Here is a 22,275-nt window from a genome sequence, read left to right on the forward strand (position 1 = left end):
CGCGGATCCCCGCGGGCTCACGGGGAGGCGGAGGGCAGAAACGGGGGCCTTTGGAGCCGGCTTGGGCTGGAGTGGAAGCTCTGTCCCTCCGAGCTCGGGACTTGTCGCTTTTGGGTGCAAAGCGAGTGGCCCACAGAACTCCCGCTCTTGAGGAGGCCCGAGTTTGGGAGGGGAGAAATTTGGAGAAACCGGTAATTACAGTGCAGAGAAGCAAAGCAAAATAAATAAAGCGGGGCGGGGGGCGGTGTGTGCTCGGGACGGAGATGGGGCTTCAGGGGAGTTTCCTGGAGGAGGGGACATCCAGGCTGGGTTCTGAAGGATGAACTGGAGCTCGCTGAGGAGGGGCAGGGGCATGCGGGGATGGAGGCGGCCGGCGGCCTTCCAGGCAGAAGGAACAGCGTGTCCAGAGGCACAGAAGCGTGAAAGCCCCCACGGATCCGTGTTTGGCTTTGCTGGAGCGGAAAATGTGAGGGAGAAGAGGCCAGAGATAAGGCAGGCGCAGTCACCAGGAGCCAGGTCGAGAGGGTCATGTGTGCAGAACTAATGAGGTGGCCGTTTATCCTGCGGGACAGAGGGTGAGGGGGCTGCGAATGAGGGAAAAGTCTGAAATACACCCCCAAGGGCTTCCCACCCCAGGGCCGGCATGTCCGCGACTAATGTCCTGCCACGGCTCCCCCTTAATGGCTTATTGGAATTTTGAAATTTTCTAGGTTAAAGTTACTGGTGCTTTGCTCTTGGGCAGAGTATTTTGGGGGCATGATGGATTAGGTTTACCTGCTGGGGCTGTCTGGGAACTTTCTTTTTGGGGAAGATTCTGACCATCCCCTACCTCCATTCCTCAACCCACCTCTCTGAGGTGGGGGGACAGATGGGCTACCTTGTTTCCACAAAGGGGCTCGAAGCCTGCAATCTGGTGGCTCTTAAAGCATCTTGACCCCATTCCCACTTTACTTTCACTCAAGAATTTATCTGCATCTAATGAAGAATATTCTTTTTTGTTTTGGTTGTCTGTCTCCCTCTTCTAGAATCTCAGCTCTGTGAAGGCAGTGGGTTTTGTCCTCTTGCTGTATTCCCAGTGCCTGAAATGTGGCTGGCAGGTGAGAGACATGTATTCAATATTCATGGGAGGTATAAATGTATACATCTCTTCCTTTAGCACGGAGAGACTTAGAAGGCCCAAACAGAAATGCATTCAGGGGCCAGGCAAGTGTGAAGGTGAGTAAAGCAGTTGGCTATCAGACAGTTGGGAAATGGTACAGCGGAAGGGAGGCTTGACTGAAGGCCTAAAATTCTTAAAACAAATGAAAGCAACCCAAGAGGTGAAACCAAACAAAGGCAGGATTTGGTCAGTTTTCAGACTTCTGCTCTGGATGGCCTTGGTCAGTGTTTTTTAATCTGTAATTTATGATCCATGAGTGGGTGGTGAAATCAATTTAGCAGGGCATGACTAGTATTCGAAAAGAAAATTGAATAGAAAATGAGACAAAACTTTGCACATAGAACAGGTGGTCTATTACTGTGATCTTTTCTATGTTTCAGGAAACTGTCATCTTGGCCACATGTGTACATGTGTGCACGCTGGCCTAGATGTGCATCTGTGAGCATACATGCACTGGATCTTGATGCAAAGGTATTTCTCTGTGACTTGGGTCAAAAACCATTTGAAAACCCTGGGCTTTCTAGTGAATTAAGCCAGGCTGTAGTGAAGTTTGAAAATTTAGAGCATACTGGTTGGATTTACAGAATTGCTTTCACTGAGCTGTATTTGGTGCTTAAGTTTTGGGACACTGACACCTGAAATGATTGTTGGGAATTTGAGGAAACTGACCAAATGGTAACCCACTCCAGTGTTCTTGCCTGGAGAATCCTAGGGACGGGGGAGCCTGATGGGCTGCCGTCTATGGGGTCGCACAGAGTTGGACACGACTGAAGCGACTTAGCAGCAGCAGCACACCTCTAGGTTGTCACATCGAGAGGATGGTTTCAGGCTGGGGCTAGGGTGAGACATTCACTCTCAAGGTCATTCCTGTCTTGGCTCTGCACATGCTTGTGGAATTCACTTCTCTCTTGCTCCTTTAGCTTTGCACCCTTCTGGTTCTTTCTTGGTTCTCCTGGTTTTTCCCTCTTTGGTTTCTTTCCCGCCCAATCCTAAAATATGTGGAGGCCCACCTGGTGTTCCTTCCTGTAGTGTGTTTTTACAGCGCTGGCTGCCAGTGACATCTTGTCTCGTGGTAAGGTATGCCACATTGATTTTGGCCTTGTGACTTTCTTTGGCCAATAAGGTCTTAGCTTGGTAGTACACGCACTTGGTAACTCCTGTGCATTGACGCTTGCCCGCTGGGTTGCTCCCCTGAGTCCATGACGCTGTGAAGAAGCCTAAGTGCAAGTTCACATGGAAAGAGAGGCCAGGTGTTCCAGCTGTCGCCGCTGAGCCCCATCCTCTGCTGACAGCTGGCATCAACCAGACACGTGAGTGAGCTGATCTGGGACCTTCTAGCTCACTATCCAGACACATGCAGCCACATGAGTGAGCCAGGTGAAGCCATAAGAGGAACTACCCAACCAATCTATGGAGCAGTAATAAATACAGCTGACCCTTGAACAGCTGGGTTTAAACTGCTCAGGTCCATTTATACATTGTTTTTTTCAGTAGTGAATAATGCAGTGCCTTACGATCCATGGTGGTTTGAATCTGTGGATATGGAGCCATGGATACTGAGGAACCACATATATGGTGGGTCATTTATAAGTAGAAAGTTCCCTAAGAATCTGCCTTGCAGGAGATGTGGGTTCAATCCCTGGTTGGGGAACTGTTAGTAAGATCCCACATGCTGTGGAGCGACTAAGCCTGCGCACTGCGTCTACTGAGCCCAGGAGCCTCAAGGAAAGATACTTCATTGTGCCACTAGACCTGATGCAGTCAAATAAATAAAAATAAATATTAAAAAAAATTATAAGCAGATTTTCAACTGATGGAGGATCAGCATTCCTAATCCCCACCTTGTTCAAGGGTCCACTGTAGTTATTTTTAGCCACTAATATTTGGAATGGTTTATTGTGCAGAAATAAATAGCTGATATTTTCCCTCACCCCTTATCTTCTTTCACTCTGTGGGTGGACTCAGCCTCTGACGTCTGATATGTTCAGTTCAGTTCAGTTCAGTCACTCAGTCGTGTCCGACTCTGCGACCCCAGGGAGGCACGCCAGGCCTCCCTGTCCATCACCAACTCCCAGAGTTCACTTAAACTCACGTCCATTGAGTTGGTGATGCCATCCAGCCATCTCATCCTCTGTCCTCCCCTTCTCCTCCTGCCCCCAGTCCCTCCCAGCATCACAGTCTTTTCCAATGAGTCAACTCTTCGCATGAGGTGGCCAAAGTATTGGAGTTTCAGCTTTAGCATCATTCCTTCCAAAGAAATCCCAGGGCTGATCTCCTTCAGAATGGACTGGTTGGATCTCCTTGCAGCCCAAGGGACTGTCAAGAGTCTTCTCCAACACCACAGTTCAAAAGCATCAGTTCTTCGGTGCTCAGCCTTCTTCACCGTCCAACTTTCACATCCATACATGACCACAGGAAAAACCATAGCCTTGACTAGACGAACCTTTGTTGGCAAAGTAATGTCTCTGCTTTTGAATATGCTATCTAGGTTGTTCATAACTTTCCTTCCAAGGAGTAAGCGTCTTTTAATTTCATGGCTGCAGTCACCATCTGCAGTGATTTTGGAGCCGCCAAAATAAAGTCTGCCACTGTTTCTACTGTTTCCCCATCTATTTCCCATGAAGTGATGGGACCGGATGCCATAATCTTTGTTTTCTGAATGTTGAGCTTTAAGCCAACTTTTTCACTCTCCACTTTCAATTTTATCAAGAGACTTTTTAGTTCCTTTTCACTTTCTGCCATAAGGGTGGTGTCATCTGCATATCTGAGGTTATTGATATTTCTCCCGGCAATCCTGATTCCAGCTTGTGCTTCTTCCAGTCCAGCGTTTCTCATGATGTACTCTGCATATAAGTTAAATAAGCAAGGTGACAATATACAGCCTTGACGTACTCCTTTTCCTATTTGAAACCAGTCTGTTGTTCCATGTCCAGTTCTAAATGTTACTTCCTGACCTGCATACAGATTTCTCAAGAGGCAGATCATGTGGTCTGGTATTCCCATCTCTTTCAGAATTTTCCACAGTTTATTGTGATCCACACAGTCAAAGGCTTTGGCATAGTCAATAAAGCAGAAATAGATGTTTTTCTGGAACTCTCTTGCTTTTTCCATGATCCAGCGGATGTTGGCAATTTGGTCTCTGGTTCCTCTGCCTTTTCTAAAACCAGCTTGAACATCAGGAAGTTCACGGTTCACATATTGCTGAAGCCTGGCTTGGAGAATTTTGAGCATTACTTTACTAGCGTGTGAGATGAGTGCAATTGTGTGGTAGTTTGAGCATTCTTTGGCATTGCCTTTCTTTGGGATTGGAATGAAAACTGACCTTTTCCAGTCCTGTGGCCACTGCTGAGTTTTCCAGATTTGCTGGCATATTGAGTGCAGTACTTTCACAGCATCATCTTTCAGGATTTGAAATGGCTCCACTGGAATTCCAACACCTCCACTAGCTTTGTTCGTAGTGATGCTTTCTAAGGCCCACTTGACTTCACATTCCAGGATGTCTGGCTCTAGGTCAGTGATCACACCATCGTGATTATCTGGGTTGTGAAGATCTTTTTTGTACAGTTCTTCTGTGTATTCTTGCCACCTCTTCTTAATATCTTCTGCTTCTGTTATGTCCATACCATTTCTGTCCTTTATCGAGCCCATCTTTGCATGAAATGTTCCCTTGGTATCTCTAATTTTCTTGAAGAGATCTCTAGTCTTTCCCATTCTGTTGTTTCCCCTATTTCTTTGCATTGATCGCTGAGGAAGGCTTTCTTATCTCTCCTTGCTATTCTTTAGAACTCTGCATTCAGATGTTTATATCTTTCCTTTTCTCCTTTGCTTTTCGCTTCTCTTCTTTTCACAGCTATTTGTAAGGCCTCCCCAGACAGCCATTTTGCTTTTTTGCATTTCTTTTCCATGGAGATGGTCTTGATCCCTGTCTCCTGTACAATGTCACGAATCTCATTCCATAGTTCATCATGCACTCTATCTTATCAGATCTAGGCCCTTAAATGTATTTCTCACTTCCACTGTATAATCATAAGGGATTTGATTTAGATCATACCTGAATGGTCTAGTGGTTTTCCCTACTTTCTTCAATTTAAGTCTGATATGTTGAGAGCCCCTAAATTGACAGTTCTAACCCAGAACATGTTCCTGAAGCCCCCATTCACATATCTAACTTTCTGATGGTTGGGGATGTGTGTGTATGAGTGCTCAGACATGTCTGACTCTTGTGACCCCCTGGTCTGTAGCCCACTAGGCTCCTCTGTCCATGGGATTTCCCAGGCAAGAATACTGGAATGGGTTGCCATTTCCTTCTCCAGGGGATCCTCCCAAGCCAGAGATTGACCCTAAGTTTCTTGTGTCTCCTGCACTGGCAAGCGGGTTCTTTACCACCATGCCACCAGGGAAGCCTGGTGGTTGGTTACGTGCACCTAAATGGTCACAGGCTTGGGCAGCTCACCCTCTTCACGCCTTCCCTCATCCTCTAACCCAGGTACCTCCAACCTCTGGGTCTAATGTCTTACGATCTGAGGTAGAGCTGATGTAATAAATAATAGAAATAAAGTGCAAAGTAAGTATAATGTGCTTGAATCATCCCAAAACCACCAACCCCGCCACCGCACCCTAGTCCATGGAAAAATTGTCTTCCATGAAACCAGTCCCTGGTGCCAAAAAGGTTGGGGACCGCTGATCTAACCCATCCCAGACCTTCTCCTCTTCCTCCTGTAATCTCTGTCTCGGCTGATGACATTGTTGCCAATCCCTGGGGTTACCAGCCTGATCTGGCAGGTTGTGTTTTCCAAGATGGTCACAAGATCTTTTATTCTGCATGCTCTCCTGGCAACATGACATTGATCATCGTCTCATTAGGCAGTGGGTCAGTGTTCCCTTGTCTTGAATCTGTGGCTTCTAAAACTGGGTCATACCTGGTCATCCTGTGTGCACCTGGTCCCCTTGGGACACTCCTCTCTGAAGCCATATGCCATGCTGTGAAGACGCACAGGCTCCGTGGGCGGATCGCAGGTGGAAATTTGTACTGGTTTGTTAGGTCTGCAGAATGCAGACTGGGGGCCTTAAACAACAGAAGTGTGTTGTTTCACAATTCTGGGCTCTGGAAGCTCAAGACCCAGGGTACGTTTCTTCTGAAGCTTTTCTCCTTGGTTTGTAGATGGCCACCTTCTCCCCAGTGTCCTCGTGTGGTTTTCCTTCCAATCTCCTGCTCTTATGAGGACACTGATGATATTGACTAGAGCCCACCCTAATGACCTTGTTTTAACTTAATTACCTCTTTAAAGACCCTTTCTCCGAATACAGTCATGTTCTAAAGTAGTTGGGGTTGACTTCCACATATGAATTGTGAGGCATGGTGGACACGCTTCGGCCCATAGCAGTGTTCCAACTTCCCCAATGGCTCAGCGAGTAAAGAATCCACCGGCAATGCAGGAGACGCAGGAGACACGGGTTTGACCCCCGTGTTGGAAGATCTCCTGGAGGAGGGGATGGCAACCCACTTCAGTGTTCTCACGTGAAAAATCCCACGGACAGAGGAGCGTGGTGGGCTACCGTCCACAGAGTTGCAAAGAGTCAGACACAGCTGAGCGACCAAGCACAACACAGTGTTCCAGCCAACAGCCCCAGTGGGAGACAGAAACCTCAGGGCAGATCTGACAGCCCCCAGACCTGGAGAGGAAGGCTTCACTGGAGACAAATGAGAGACGCTGAGCAAGAACCACTTAGCTGAGCCTGATTCCCGTCTCGGACCACAAAAGGCAATAATTAGATAATTATAGTTGTTCTAAACCACTATATTTAATAGCAGTAGATTATTGGAATATTCTAGAATCAGTCTGGTTGCTGGTGGTGATGGTGGATGGGGGAGGAGCTGACCAGGGAATTATCCTGGATTGGTCCCTCTTGCTTCCCCATGGCGCCCCCCCCCCCCGCCCCCACCATCTAAAACAGGTCTTGATTTTATTTACTGCACACCTCTGTGATCCAGCTGTCTCTTCACCTTGACCATCATGTTCCCATGTCCTAGATTGTTCCAATGGCTTCCTAATGTCCATCGTATCCTCCTTGTGTTGCCTAATAGATGTTCTATGATGTGGGCCTCCCACCTGTAAGTCTTTTAGGGACCATGGCTCTCCTAAGAAAACCGAGCTCTGATCCTCCATAGTTGGTCTTATGGGAAGGGAAAGAGGCTTTCTGTCTCATAGACCCATCCTCTCCAGTATGGTAGACATTGGCCGTACATGGCTATTGAATACTTGAAACTGGAGCTAGTGCCATGAGACATGGAAGCTTTAATTCTACTTCATTTTAATTAATTTAAAATTTAAAAATGATTTAGTTATTGGAAAACATTCATGTATGTTTGGAAGAGGCTGCCCAGCTGTTCTGGTTTTCCTGAAACTGGGCTTTCAGGTTGTGGAACTCTGAGTTTTAAAACCAGGATTTGTGGACTTCCCTGGCAGTCCAGTGGTTAAGACTCCGAGCTTCCACTGCAGAGGGTACAGGTTCAATTCTTGGTCCGAGAACTAAGATCCCACATGTCATGCAGCATGGCCAAAAGAAAAACGGAAAACCAGGACTTGAGTAAGCAAGGATGAATTGGTGATACTGCTTTGAAACAGCTTGGTTATGGACATCTGTGAAATCCAAATACAGCTTGAGTATCGTGGATGAGAATTTAGCAGCTGGATGGAGATGTGCCATAAATGTCAAATGTACCCTAGCTTTCAAAGACTTGGTATAGAAAAAATAAATCTCCTTAATAATTTCTTATATTGATTACACATTGAAATGATAATATTTGGGATGTTGGGTTAAATAGAATATATATTAAAATTCCATCTGTTTCTTCTTCACTTTTTAAAAGTCACATATGGCTTGCATTATATTTTTATCTAGCCCTGCCCTTGAGTAGTGGCTCTCAAACTGTGGTTGGTGTCAGAATCACTGGGGCACTTGGTAAAGATACCCAGGCCCAGGCCTTGCCCTGCCTAGGAAGCCTGGGCCCCTGTCCTTTGTCAGCTTTCCTGGTCCCAGTCTCCCTGCTGTGGTGGGATGTGGTGTGGGAATATAGATGCCAGCAACCCCTTTTTTCTTAAGTCTGGGGTTTCTCTGGCCCCAAGAAAACAATGCCCCAGGACAGGCAGGAATTCTCACTCTGCCTGGCTAAGGCCTAGCATGGTCTTTACCAGCACGAGCTGCTCAGATGGCATAGAAGTAGAAAAAGAAGAGAGAGAGGGGAGGGCCAGGAGAACTAAGAGGGCATCTTTTTCTGGGGCTTTGGTTCTTTCTGGATCCTTCCCTAGTCCCCAGGTGAGCTGACCTTGAATCTCCTTCCCTGGGTTTGACAAACAATACCAAGGACCATGGGGAGTCATTGAAGGTTCTTGAGCAGGGGAGGAGCCTGATGAAATGGATATCTTTCCGAGGGAGCCCAGGCCTCCACCACCTCCTTTTTCCACACTTCACCACAGAGCTGCAGGAAGAAGAGACTTCTCTGATTCTTTGCTGAAGAGTCCCTTCCCACATGCTTGCCTTCACCCCCACGGAAAAGGATTGTGTGCTTAGCTGCTCAGTTATGTCTGACTCTTTGCGATCCCATGGACTGTAGCCCACCAGGCTTCTCTGTCCATGGAGATTCTCCAGGCAAGAATACTGGAGTAGGTTGTCACGACCTCCTCCAGGGGATCTTCCCAACCCAGGGATTAAACCCAGGTCTCACACTGAGGTGGATTCTTTACCGGCTGAGCCACCAGGGAAGAGAAAGGATTATTGGTCCCGAGTGCGGTGGACTGAGTTCATATGTGAACTGTCACAGCTTAGTCCCCATCAGCCATTATCCTCATCTCAGGCACAGGCTCTTCTTCCTTCATGCTCCCAGGCCTGCCCAGCCTTGCCAGGATCCCCCAGAGACCAGGTGCCGGCCTCTCTGCTGCAAATCCACACTTAGACACAGACGCCAGGCATCACTTGGCCCCACAGAGGGAGAGAGTGTGGGGTGTGGGAAACCAGCCAGCCAACCATCACTGCATCCTTGAGAACCAGGCCTGGTCTGAGTTTGGCCTCTATCACATTCTGTGCTGTGCAGATTGCATCTTTCTCTGCTTTGGTTTCCTCATCTATAAAATGGGCACGATGGTGCCTTTCTCACAGAGCATGCTCATGCAGGGATGAAAGGAAAGAATGCCTTTGGGAAAACATCCAGCACTGCTCCTGGCACTTGGTAGATACTCATTCATCAAATATTTGTTGAATGAATGAATGAGTGTGTGGATGGGCATATTGGCACTCTGGCCTCAGAGTGCAGCCAAGGGCAGCTCCCCTCTGTAGTTTCCAATCTACTCCCTCCTGGCTGTGGCTCCCCTCAGTGATGGAGGAAAGGAGGGAAATGGACGTGTCTAGGGCTTCCCCTCGGTGCGTGTGTGTGCTCGCTGAAGCTGATTCCCAGAACAGGTAGGGATTCACATGCTCGTTTTGCAGATGGGGAGACTGAGGCTAGGGGAAGGTCAGGAGGAGCCGACTGTGGACACAGCTTTTCTTGGGTCTCCCATGGGCCTGCACCAGGGCTGAGCGCATCGTGCTGCTTAAGGAATGCCGATTGTTTGAGTCGGTGAGTGAACCTTGGGCTCCGAGGTGACAGGAGAAGCCCCATCCTCTTTACTGTGACATCCGTGGGCAGGGCAAGAGGCAAGGAGTCTTTCTCTCACGCGCTGTCTTGTATTATTTCCTTCCATACCCTCTTCCTGCCTCCTCTCCTTCTCCTTCTCAGCCTGTGCTCTTTCAGCAATCCCCCCCCCCTCCTTTTCTTTCTTCCTTCCCTCCTCCTTTCTTTCCTTCCTACCTTCTTTCTTCTCTCTCTTTCTTTCATGTAACCTGTGACTGAGGACGAGACTGCATAGCCTCTAAGAACCCAGAGATTGACATGGTGGAAGATAGAGGCTGAGGGGCCTCCAAACCCCTACCATTCACACCCTGGTGCCTCATTTTCCTCAACTGTAACCTGGGTTGTTTTAAGGAGGTGGGATGGTATGTGTAGGTGCCAAGTACAGGCCTGACCAATGGAGAGCCTGAGGGATGTGACTTGCTGATGTGGTTGTTTCAGCTGTGCTTAAGGCTGGCCTTACTGCAGCTCTTTGATATCCTGGGAACTGATTTGAAAAGCATCAGGGCCTGAGATTCTGAAGGTGTGACTTGGGGTAGACTGTGCATCAGTTTTACGATCCCTAAAATGCAAGTGTCTGGATGGCTGCTTCCCAGGAAGGTGGTGAGCTGTTGGTCATTAAGTCATTGGGATGGGAGAGCCATAGCTGAGTCCTGTGGAACTAAGGAACTCTGGGATGATGTGTGGGCTTCTGCGGGGTGGTGTTCCTTCAAGGCTTGTGGAATGACTCAGGATGCACATGTGGTGACTGACCAGTGGGGGTGGCCTGGGGGTCCTGGGTGACCTCTGATCCAGAGCAGTTCCAGAATTCCTTCTAGCAGGTGACAGGAGAGGGAGCTGTACCTGGGGCGTCTTTTTGCACATCGCAAAGGCAATTTGCTCTCTTGGGAGGGAATCTGATTTCTAACATCCTTTGTGAAGATGCAGAAACATCTGCAGTGGACACTGCTGGGATTGCTCATGAGATATTAGTCTCGTCTCAGTGAAGAGAGTAATTTATCAGAGGCCATTCCTTCCAGCGATGAAGAACCTTTCAGAACTTGATTGCACTTAATGCATCAGCCTTTCCAAAGTGTTTTATTCCACCCTCAAATGAGATAATGAAGCCCTGTAATTTACTGTTCAACTCCCGCACAGAGTGAGTGGGTCAGGCCCGAGGAGACAGAAAGCTGGACCCCGGCTCGAGAGGCCAAGTACACCCAGGGTGTTGTCAGCCTGGAACTGCCCGTGTCTCTGGCGGGAGCTGGCACGGAGTCCCAGGCAGCCCAGAGTAAATCCCAGTCTGCTGGCTTCCTTCCTCTGCATCCCCAAGCAAGTCACTTACTCTCTTGAAGCCTCGGTTTCGTCTTCTGTAAACTTAGGATGGGTGAGGACACTGGCGTGGCAGGGTTGTGGAAAGGATTAGGGATGATGTGGCTAAGGGGGCAGTGCCTGTCACTAGATAGATCCTCAATACATAGCAATTGTCACAGGGTAGTGAGACTGAGCTCTGAGACCTCAGAGGAAGTCGTTCTTGCTCCTGGTCATGGGGGACATTCACATCCATGGCTCTGCCCTGGAGTTACCGTCAGCACCCAGTAAATCAGCCTTCAAGGTCTTCACCTCCTGCTTCTCTGCCCATCTCATCCTGACCATTTCAATGGAGCTAGCCCACTCAGACAGTAGATGATGGATGGAGCTAGCCCACTCAGATAGTAGATGATGGACGAATGGCTGTAAAAATCCAGCCATGGGCAGCATCGGAGCCCAATCTGGACCTTGCCCAAGCCTCCTTCAACCTCCCATTTGGACCTGGGAGCTTCTCGACCTCCCCTCCCCTGGCTCACACCCCCTATTGGACAAGAGTATTCTGACATATGTGATGGTGCAAGCTCTGGGTAAATTGAAGGGGCCTCATTAGATTTGTGTTGATTATAATACTCTCCCCTGAAAGCAATAAAGTTGCTTTCTCTAACAATATCAGTATGGGCTTCCTGGGTGTCTCAGTGGTAGCAAATCTGTCTGCCAATATAGGAGATGCAGGGAAGATCCCCTGGATGAGGGCATGGCAATGCACTCCAGTGTTCTTGCCTGAAAAGTCCCATGGACAGAGGAAACTGTCAGGCTACAGTCCGTGGGGTTGCAGAGAATTGGACCCAACTGAGCATGTGTGTGTTGCATGTGCGTGTACACACACACACACACACACACACACAATATCAGTATATTATGATACTTTTCCAAGGATGGAAGTAAAGCATCTTGAGAAAGGGGTGTGTTTTCTAATTTGCTCACAGGTCAGTACAGATCACTGGCTTACCCTTCCTTCCCCCACTGCCTCAGTGACCTTCCCTGGCCCAACCCCACATCCCCTTATGGCAGGATTCTGGCGTTTGTCCTCTGTTCCTGCTCTGGCCTGGAGGGACCAGCCAGGACTTGCACTGTTGGCTTCATCTCAGGCAGATTCCTGACTGGCTCTTGTCGCCTTGGATCCTGACCCCAGAATGACTCCTATCGACGTCTTCTCCTCCCTCAACTAAGACCCAGTGCAGCCAAATAAATAAATAAATCTTTTTTAAAAAGTATTCCTTCGACTTATTTCCTTCCTCTCCTAATGGGACTTCTCTGCCTTTCAAAGTTTCTGCTATTTATTTCCAGGAGCCCCAGTGGGTGTCTCACTGGTGCTCACAAACATTTTTCTGCTACATTTTATTGCCATTTTCCTCCTCCTGTGATTGATTTTCAATCTGGGATGGTTGCTTTCAAGGTTTCTGCTGTCCTCTCCCATTGCTGTGGTCCTCACTCCTCGGAAAGCTGAAGACCTCTCTGGGATGAAGGCTGGCTTGGAACACCCCTCTAAGCTGCCCCCATCACCCTAAAATGACTTTCCTATCCCTTCCAGGCTTGCCGTTTCATGGTCACACAGCTACAAAATATGCTGTTATCTCTTAGTACTGTGCAGACTGTATTCCCCCCAAAATGGTACCAACGATGACTCCCCATCTTCACATGGTCTTCGTACAATGGGACTCTGACACCCCTTCTTCTTGGATCAGGATGGATTTGTGACTATGGCTGAAAACACAGAGGGTCATAAAGAATGATGTAGCTTCAGCTAGCTTGCTTGGGATGCTTGCTCATGGGACCTAGCCACTATGCTGTGAGGAAGCCCAAATCGTATCCACCTTCCAGCCAGGTGAGTGGTGCTATCTTAAAAAAGTGGATGGTCCAGCCTTAGTCAGCCATCCTAGCCCATGCCACCTGGAGCAGAGATGAGCTGTTGCCACTGAGCCTTGCCCAGACTATGGATTCATAAGTAGAATAAGTGTTGTTTGAAGCCACCAAGTCTGACATGGTTTGTTGCACTGCTGTAGACAACAGACACAGGGTTTCTCCTTCCAGTATTCTCCTTCCCTGGGACTCAGACCTGGAGCCATGGGGCTGAGCCCAGCACCAACCTGAAGGACTGATCTGGCTCTACCCACTCGGGAATTACATTTCCCTTTCCTCAGGTTGAGCCTCTTCCTCGGAAACTCTTGGGTCCTCTCAAAGACTGACCCATGGGGGCAACTGGCCCTCTGGAATTGACTGAAAGTGAAAGTCGCTCAGTCGTGTCCAGCTCTTTGCGACCCCATGGACTATACAGTCCATGGAATTATCCAGGCCAGAATACTGGCATGGGTAGCCTTTCCCTTGTCCAGGGGATCTTCCCAACCCAGGGATCAAACCTGGGTCTCCTGCATTGCAGATGGATTCTTTACCAACTGAGCTATCAGGGAACTGGTAGTCCTTAAATCCTGGAGGGCCAGAGTTTAGATTAAAACCAAGACATCTCCTTCACTTCCTTCTTATCCTCCACTCCTAATCACAATCTCAGTTATTTTATGAGGCTCAGAGAAGTTGAATCACTCTCCTCAGGCAGTACAGCTGGGAAATGGGAGACTGAGATTTGGACCCACATCTGTCTGCCTCTCCACTTCCCTGGGGACTGCTTCTCTGTGTTATGTGCAGAGGCTGGTGCTTCACAGGGGCCCCTTGTGTCTCCCTAAGGCCCTAAGCCACTTTATCACCCTCTTTACAGACGACCCTCAAAAAAGATGTATGTTCAGATGGCTAATAAACATATGAAAGGCACTCAACCTCATTTGTAGCTAGGAGATGCAAATAAAAATCCCAAGCTGGCATTCCAGTGGTTAGGATACTGTGCTTTCACTGCCAGGGGTGTGGGTTCAATCCCTGGTCAGGGTACTAAGATTCTATAAGCCACGTAGCACGGTGAAACAATCCCCCCCGCCCCCGACAAAACAGCAACAACAAAAGCAAACCAAGCATACCCCTACTGTGATAGAATGCAAAAGTGCATCTCTCAGACCACCTCCCACAGATTTGCGGCCCCAGCAGTCCTTCTGGCCAACTTGGGTCGTTCCAGCTTTGATGCACCCTCTGGATTCAGTGGAATCAGATTGGGCTTCCCTGGTAGCTCAGAGGTTAAAGCGTCTGCCTGCAGTGCGGGAGACCTGGGTTTGATCCCTAGGTTGAGAAGATCCCCTGGAGAAGGAAATGGCAACCCACTCCAGTATTCTTGCCTGGAGAATCCCATGGACAGAGGAGCCTGGCGGGCTACAGTCCGTGGGGTCGCAAAGGGTCGGACACGACTGAGCAACTGAACTGAACTGAACCGAACTGGATTCAGTGGAGGCTCACTTTCTCCCTCTGCTTGCACCTGCTTCCTTCCTGACCACAAGTGTTGATCTCAAGAGCACTTCTTAATAAACATCCTGGGTGCTAAACTCCTCTCTGTTTCCCGGGGAACCTTACCAGTGACAACTACACATCCACTAGAATGGCTGAAATATTTTGAGGAAAAAAAAAAAATTGAATCCTGTTTTTCGTGTTTTTGAAACATTCCAGACTGGAAACAGACTCATGCATATATGGCCAGTTGATTTTTAACAAAGCTGCAATGGCAATTCAATGGAGAGAGAATAATAATTTCAACAAATGGTGCTGGAACAACTAGACAGCCATATGAGAGAAAGCAAGCAAAAAAAAAGCCCTGATTACCCATACCTCACAACTTATACAGAAATCAACTCAAAATGGATCAGAGACCTAAAAGCAAAACTGAAAATACTCCCCAGAAGGAAACATAGGAGAAAATCATTGGGACTTCAGGTTAGGCAAAATTTTCCTTAGTTATAGCTTCTTTATCCATGAGCTATAAAAGAAAAATACGGTAAATTAGATTTCATCGAAATTAAAAACATCTGATTTTGAAAAGACATTCTTATGAAAATGAAAAGACAAGCTACAGCCTGCGGGAAAATATTTATAAAACACATGTGATAAAGAACTTGTATCCAGAATATAAAGCATCCTGAAAACTTCATAATAAGCAAACAAAGGACCCAATTAAAAATGGTCCAAAAAATTGAATCAGCCCTGCAGACAAGAAGATACGTGGATGGCAAATGAGCACTGAAAGGATATTGAGCATCATGAGCTACTAGAGAAATGCAAAATGAAAACCAAAATGAGAGGGACTTCCCTGGTGGTCCAGTGGTTAAGAAGCTGCCTTTTCTCTTCTCCGCCATCCTATGTGGGGTTGAATTTGCTCCTCGGCAAGTCCTCTCACGAGACTGTCAGTATCAAGTGATTCCTGGCCAAGAAACAAAGGCAGAATCACCCCATTCCCCAATGGACTCGAATGAAAACTGATAATAAAATCAGGTACAGCTCTAAGAGAAGGCAGACATTGGAGAAGAATCAAGCTGGGTCTATAGGGAGCCTCACATGTGAAGTGGCACATTTATGCTCCGTCAAGGTCACTTGCATCTTAACCGAATCACAGTGCTGAGAGCATCACTACTGTCTGAATAGCTCATGGGAGAAATGGAATGTTTGGCTCATGGTGTTTCCTGACTAGCGGTCCATTTGGCTCAGAAATAAATATGTGAAACCTTTTATTGGAACTGCTATTGTATTATTCTGGTTTGTGATGATGTACTGAACAAATGCCTCTCCTGTCAGGTGGAAAAAAAAAAAAGAATCTGTCTTGCAGTGCAGGCGATACAGGTTTGATCCCTGGCTAGGCAACTAAGGTCCCACATGCCTCAGAGCTAAGCCTCTACACCGCAACTACTGAAGGCCATGCAGCACAACTGGAGAATCTGTGCAACACCATGAAAGATCCTGCATGACGCGGTGAAGATCCCGTGTGCCACAACTAAGACCCAGGACAGCCAAATAAATGATAAAAAAAAAAAAAAAGCAAAATGAGATACCACTAGACATCTGTTACAATGATTTAACAAACAATCTTGACAAGACCAAGTGCTGGTGAAGATGCAGAGCAACTAGAACGCATGCAAAATTGTACAGAATATTTGGAAAATGGTTTGGCAGTTTCTTATAACAGTAAACATGCACTCATCATTGGAGAAGGCGATGGCACCCCACTCCAGTATTCTTGCCTGGAAAATCCCATGGATGGAGGAGCCTGGTAGGCTGCAGTCCATGGGGTCGCTAAGAGTCGGACACGACTGAGCGACTTCACTTTCACTTTTCACTTTTCATGCCTTGGAGAAGGAAATGGCAACCCACTCCAGTGTTCTTGCCTGGAGAATCCCAGGGACGGGGGAGCCTGGTGGGCTGCCGTCTATGGGGTCGCACAGAGTCGGACACGACTGAGGCGACTTAGCAGCAGCAGCGTTCATCATGTGATCCAGCAATCCCATTCTGAGTTGTCTACCCAGGAGAAAGAAAAACATGTGTTCCCACAAAAACCAGCTCTCCCATGTTCACAGCAGATTTATTCATAATTTCCCTTTCTTGGAAACAACCCAGATGCACTGTAATTGGGGAATGGATGAATAAACTGGTACATCCATACAGTGGAATACGATTCAGCAATAACAAACTGTGGAAGCACTCAGTAACATCAATGAACCTCACACACATTATGCTAAGTGGATGAAACCAAAGTCAAAGTGCTTCATACTGTATGATTACAAATGTTGGGAGTAGGGTAAAGGATTTGGTGCCTACCAAGTATCACCAAGGAATTTTGGAAGGTGACAGAGCTGTTCTACAGTATGATTGTGACAGTGACCACTCCACCGTATGCATTTACCATAACTCGCAGAACTGTACACCAAGAAGAGTAAAATTTACTGTATGCAGATAAACTAGACTGAAGTATTGAACCCAAAAGCCCTTTATGTAAGTAGTATCATACTGCATGTATCCTTCTGCAGCTTGCTTTTTTGGCTTGCCCTCAAATGCTTTATACAAGTTGACACTATGTATGTAATAAGGATACATGTAGCTCTTGTTCATTCATTTTAACTGCTACATGATACTCTATTAGGCATGTATCTTAAGTTGTCTCTTTGTCTTCTTCTGATGGACATTTCTTTGTGTCTGTTTTTTCTTCCCTCTGTTTTAAGCGATGTAACAATAATTAGACTCCTATAAATGTATTCTGGAGCACAGGTGCAGAGATTTCTCTCTTGAATATTTACTGAAAAGAGTAAATTGAATAGGGATAAAGACTATGATGGCACCCCACTCCACTACTCTTGCCTGGAAAATCCCATGGACAGAGGAGCCTGGTGGGCTGCAGTCCATGGGGTCGCTGGGAGTCGGACACGACTGAGTGACGTTTCACTTTGACTTTTCACTTTCATGCATTGGAGAAGGAAATGGCAACCCACTCCAGTGTTCTTGCCTGGAGAATTCCAGGGATGGGGGAGCCTGGTGGGCTGCCTTCTATGGGGTCGCACAGAGTCGGACACGACTGAAGCGACTTAGCAGCAGCAGCAGCAGCAAAGACTATGAGCATCTTCACATTGCTCTCCAAGGGCTTGTACCAACTGACTGTACCAACAGTGTATGAGAATTTCATTCCTCTACATCTTCATCAGAAATTGTATTATCAGGCTTTAACTTCTGCTTAGCTGATAAATGTAAAATGATACCTAATTGTTGTCTTATTATGCATTTTCCCTGATCACTAGGGAGGTTGGTTTATATGTTTTTTGGTCAATTTGGTTTTTTTTCTTATGTGAATTGCCTCTTCGTTGACTTTTGTTTTTCCCTACTGTGTTATACATCTTTTTCTTCTTGAAATAGTTTCTTTGTTTTTCCCCCTCAACCTCTTCCCGATTGTGGTCCCTTACTGGGTAGTAGATATCTTCTCAGTCTGTGGAATTTTTAAAAAAACAATTTGATAGTATCTTTTGTTGATTAAAATCTGTAAATTTATTAGTCTTTTTTTTTTGTTCATCCTTTTTGTGTCTTTTCTAAGAAATTTTTTTTACCTCAAAGTCATAAGAGATATTTTCCTGTAAACTTTAAAAAGTTTTGCTTTTCACATGTATGTCTTTAGTTGGAATTGATGTTTTTGTGTGTTGTAGAGCTCTAATTCAGAGAAGGCAATGGCACCCCACTCCAGTACTCTTGCCTGGAAAATCCCATGGACAGCGGAGCCTGGTAGGCTGCAGTCCATGGGGTCGCTAGGAGTCAGACACGACTGAGCGACTTCACTTTCCCTTTTCACTTTCATGCATTGGAGAAGGAAATGGCAACCCACTCCAGTATTCTTGCCTGGAGAATACCAGGGATGGGGAAGCCTGATGGGTTGCCGTCTATGGGGTCGCATGGAGTCGGACACGACTGAAGTGACTTAGCAGCAGCAGCAGCAGAGCTCTAATTTTATTTTTTTATGCATAACCCTACACCATTTATTAAGAATCCACCCTTTCCCCACTGATTTATATAGACTTATGGGCTCCCTATTTTATTGGTATAGTTGTCTATCCTTGCGTCTATGACACTATCTTAATTATGTCATCAATCTTGCTATCTAATAAATCTGTCTGGGGCTATTCTTGGCCCTTAGCTCTTCTCTATAGATTTCGGAAGCATCTTGTCAAGTTCCCAAAGACAGTTTTGGATATTTTTGAAATTCTGTTTAATACATAAATTTAGGTAGAATCGGCATCTTTATGATACTGAATTTTTCTGTCCATGAATGTGGTATATATTTCTTTACTTACTCAGATATTCTTTTCAGTCTTTCAATAATGTTTTGTAATTTGGACCATATAGTTCTCGCACAACTTTCTGCTGCATTTATTTTAGGCACCTTACAGTTTTAATTGCTTTTTATTTTTTTGCTATGGTTGGTAAGTGAAATTAAAAATAATATATTCTAGTTATTTGTGATACATAGGAATGGTATTGATTTTTACATGTCAGTCTCACGTATAGCAATCTTGCTGATTACATGTTTGTGTATAGATTCTTTTGGATTTTCTCTGTAGATAATTATACTTTCTCTAGATATACTTTCCCTTTATACTTAATGTCTTTTTATATCTTTTACTTGGCCTTATTTAATTGTCCGGGTACTTTAGTGTAATGCTAAAGGGAAGCAATGACCGAGGACTTCCTTTATTGCTCCGCATACGTGCTCAGCTGCTTCAGTAATGGTCAACTCTGTGACCCAATGGACTGTAGCCCGCCAGGCTCCTCTGTCCATGGGATTCTCCAGGCAAGAATACTGGAGTGGGTTGCCATGCCCTCCTTCAGGGAATCTTCCTGACCCATGTCTCTTTCGTCTCCTTCATTGGCAGGCAGATTCTTTACCACTGGTGCCACTTGGGAAGCCCCTTTATTGCTTTGAGTCTAATTGAGTTGCCTTTAAAGTTTTATCCTTAAATATGCAGTGAGTTTTGAACAATTACTCTTTATCCCATCAGTGACATTATATTCTATTTCGAGATTGCTTTTGAAAATCTTTTTAATGGTATAAGTGAGTACAGAATTTTGTCAAATGCTTTTCCTGCAGGTATTGAGATGATCATATGCTCTCCTTTCCTTTTAATCCTATAATGTGGTGTATTACATTAATAGATTTACTTATTATTCATGAGATAAATCCCACCTGGCCAGCAACCATTTTATATATATATTTAATTTCACTGAAATTAAATTAGCTGCTGAATTTAATTTGCTGATTTTTATTTAAGATTTCAAAATACATGTTCATAAGTGTATAATGGATCTATAATTGCCTTTTAAAAAAATTATCCTTGTCTGGTTTTGCCATTAAGGTTATACTGGCTTCATAAAATGAAATCAGTAGCTTTCATTCTTTTCCTGTCCTTTGAAACATTTTTGTAAGAAGTATATATTTTCTGGTCCTCAGAATTTTCAGAAAATTTGCCTCTAAGCTTGCTCAAGCTTGGGATGGTGGAGGTCAACTTCTGGATGAATTAAACATGTTTACTAATGTAGTTACTCTTGGAATGAATATCTTCCTTTTCATTACTTATTTTGATTATTTGTACCCTTTTCCTCCTCTTCACACCTCTTTGTCCTCTGTCTTCTTGCACAGGCTAACTAGTAGCGTCTTTATTTGATCACTCCCCACCTCCCCTGCAAAGAACCAGCTTCTGATTTTGTATTTGAATAGGATATACATTTGACTGCTACAACAGAAACCTGAAATTATTAATGACTTAAATAAAGACACAGATGTCGAGAACAAATGTGTGGACTCGGGGAAGGAGGAGGAGCGGGTGGGATGAATTGGGAGATTGGGATTGACACATATGCTCTACTATGTATAGAATAGATGGCTAATGAGAACCTATCGCTCAGGGAACCCTACTCAATGCCCTGCGGTAACCTAAATGGGGAGGAAATCCCAAAAAGAGGGGATATATGTATACATAAAGCTGATTGCCTTTGCTGTACAGTAGAAACTAACACAACATTATAAAGCAAATATCCTCCAATGAAAATGAATTTAAAATAAATGAAATTTAAACAATTTTAATGACTTTAAAAAATTATGCATTATTACCAGTTATGTTCTCAATTGTGTACCCCACCGTCTTGTTGTTGAGTTCCTCAGTTGAGTTTGACTCTTTGCGATCCCATGAATGGCAGGCAGCACGCCAGGCTTCCCTGTCCTTCACCATCTCCCGGAGTTTGCTCAGACTCATGTCCATTGAGTTGGTGATGCCATCCAACCATCTCATCCTCTGTCATCTCCTTTTCCTCCTGCCCTCAATCAATCCCACCGTCTAGCTCCCTGCAAATTCACATGTTGCACCCTTTGAATGTGACTGTGTTTAGAGAGGTAATTAAGGTGGTAATTTCCCACCTTTAAAGAGGTAATTAAACTAAAATGAGGCGCCTTTATGATGGATGGGCCCAAATTCAATCTAACTGGTGTCCTTATAAGAAGAGGAGGACTTCTCTGCTGGTCCAGTGGTTAAAACTAAGGATTGCAATGCAGGGGGTTTGGATCCCTGGTCAGGGAACTAAGATACCACACTGCATGGTACAGCCAAAAATAAAAACAAAACAGAAGAGGAAATCTGTACACATACGGAGACACCAGGCATAAGTGTGCCTGGAGAAAAGATTATGTGAGGATATGGAGAGAAGAGGGTCATGTATAAGCCAAGGAGAGAGGCCTCCGAAGAAACCAACCCTACCAACACCTTGGTCTTGGACTTCCTAAATTTCTGTTGTTAAGTCATCAGACTGTAATATGTTAGTATGGCAGCCTGAGCAAGCTAACACAGCACCTCACATAAAGTCCCAACTTTTATGGAGTTCATCAGTTGCCCAGGCTCTTTCTATCTTGTTGCTCTACCATCTTCAACATGACCTGCCTTCCTGCCTGCATCTCAGCCAGCTGGAAAAGAAAAGGGGGGAGGGAGAGCACACTCCTTCATTTTATAGACATGACCTGACACTTGTGCCCGCTTCCATGTTTTATATCTGGCTGCAAAGGTTACTGGGTGACCAGTTAGGAACACAAGAGTGGAAAGTGGGGAGCAAGGGCAATTTATGCCACAAGTTTTTTTTTTTTTTTAAATTCCTTTCTGGGAATTCTGTAGAGGTCTAGTGGTTAAGACTCCATTGCCCAGAAAATATTTTAAAAATTTAAAAGTTATGTGTATTCTCAATTTCTTAAATTTTCAATTTGTTGGGTGGTATAATCTCTCTCAAAACCAGGAGCTGACTGTGGCTCAGATCATGAACTCCTTATTGTCAAATTCAGACTTATATTGAAGAAAGTAGGGAAAACCACTAGACCATTCAGGTATGACCTAAATCAAATCCCTTATGATTATACAGTGGAAGAGAGAAATAGATTTAAGGGCCTAGATCTGATAGAGAGAGTGCCTGATGAACTATGGAAGGAGGTTCTTGACACTGTACAGGAGACAGGGATCAAGACCATCCCCATGCAAAAGAAATGCAAAAAAGCAAAATGGCTGTCTGGGGAGGCCTTACAAATAGCTGTGAAAAGAAGAGAAGTGAAAAGCAAAGGAGAAAAGGAAAGATATAAGCATCTGAATGCAGAGTTCTAAAGAATAGCAAGAAGAGATAAGAAAGCCTTCCTTAGCAATCAATGCAAAGAAATAGAGGAAAACAACAGAATGGG

General features: G+C 45.5%; 1 long non-coding RNA gene across 3 annotated transcripts; it reads left to right on the plus strand.

Annotated features, from left to right (window-relative positions):
* LOC138985583 (uncharacterized) lies at positions 1–12,496 on the plus strand. 3 transcript variants are annotated; one of them, XR_011462624.1, is made up of 4 exons: positions 1–191; positions 1,026–1,097; positions 1,540–1,630; positions 12,101–12,496. It is a non-coding gene; the product is annotated as an uncharacterized lncRNA (long non-coding RNA). The 3 variants fall into 3 exon arrangements; XR_011462622.1 differs by having other exon boundaries at positions 12,186–12,485; XR_011462623.1 differs by lacking the exon at positions 12,101–12,496 and adding an exon at positions 6,321–12,089.
* Positions 12,497–22,275: the final 9,779 nt, after the last annotated feature.

This window comes from Bos mutus, chromosome 25 (genome assembly GCF_027580195.1).
Source record: "Bos mutus isolate GX-2022 chromosome 25, NWIPB_WYAK_1.1, whole genome shotgun sequence".
NCBI lineage: Eukaryota > Metazoa > Chordata > Mammalia > Artiodactyla > Bovidae > Bos > Bos mutus.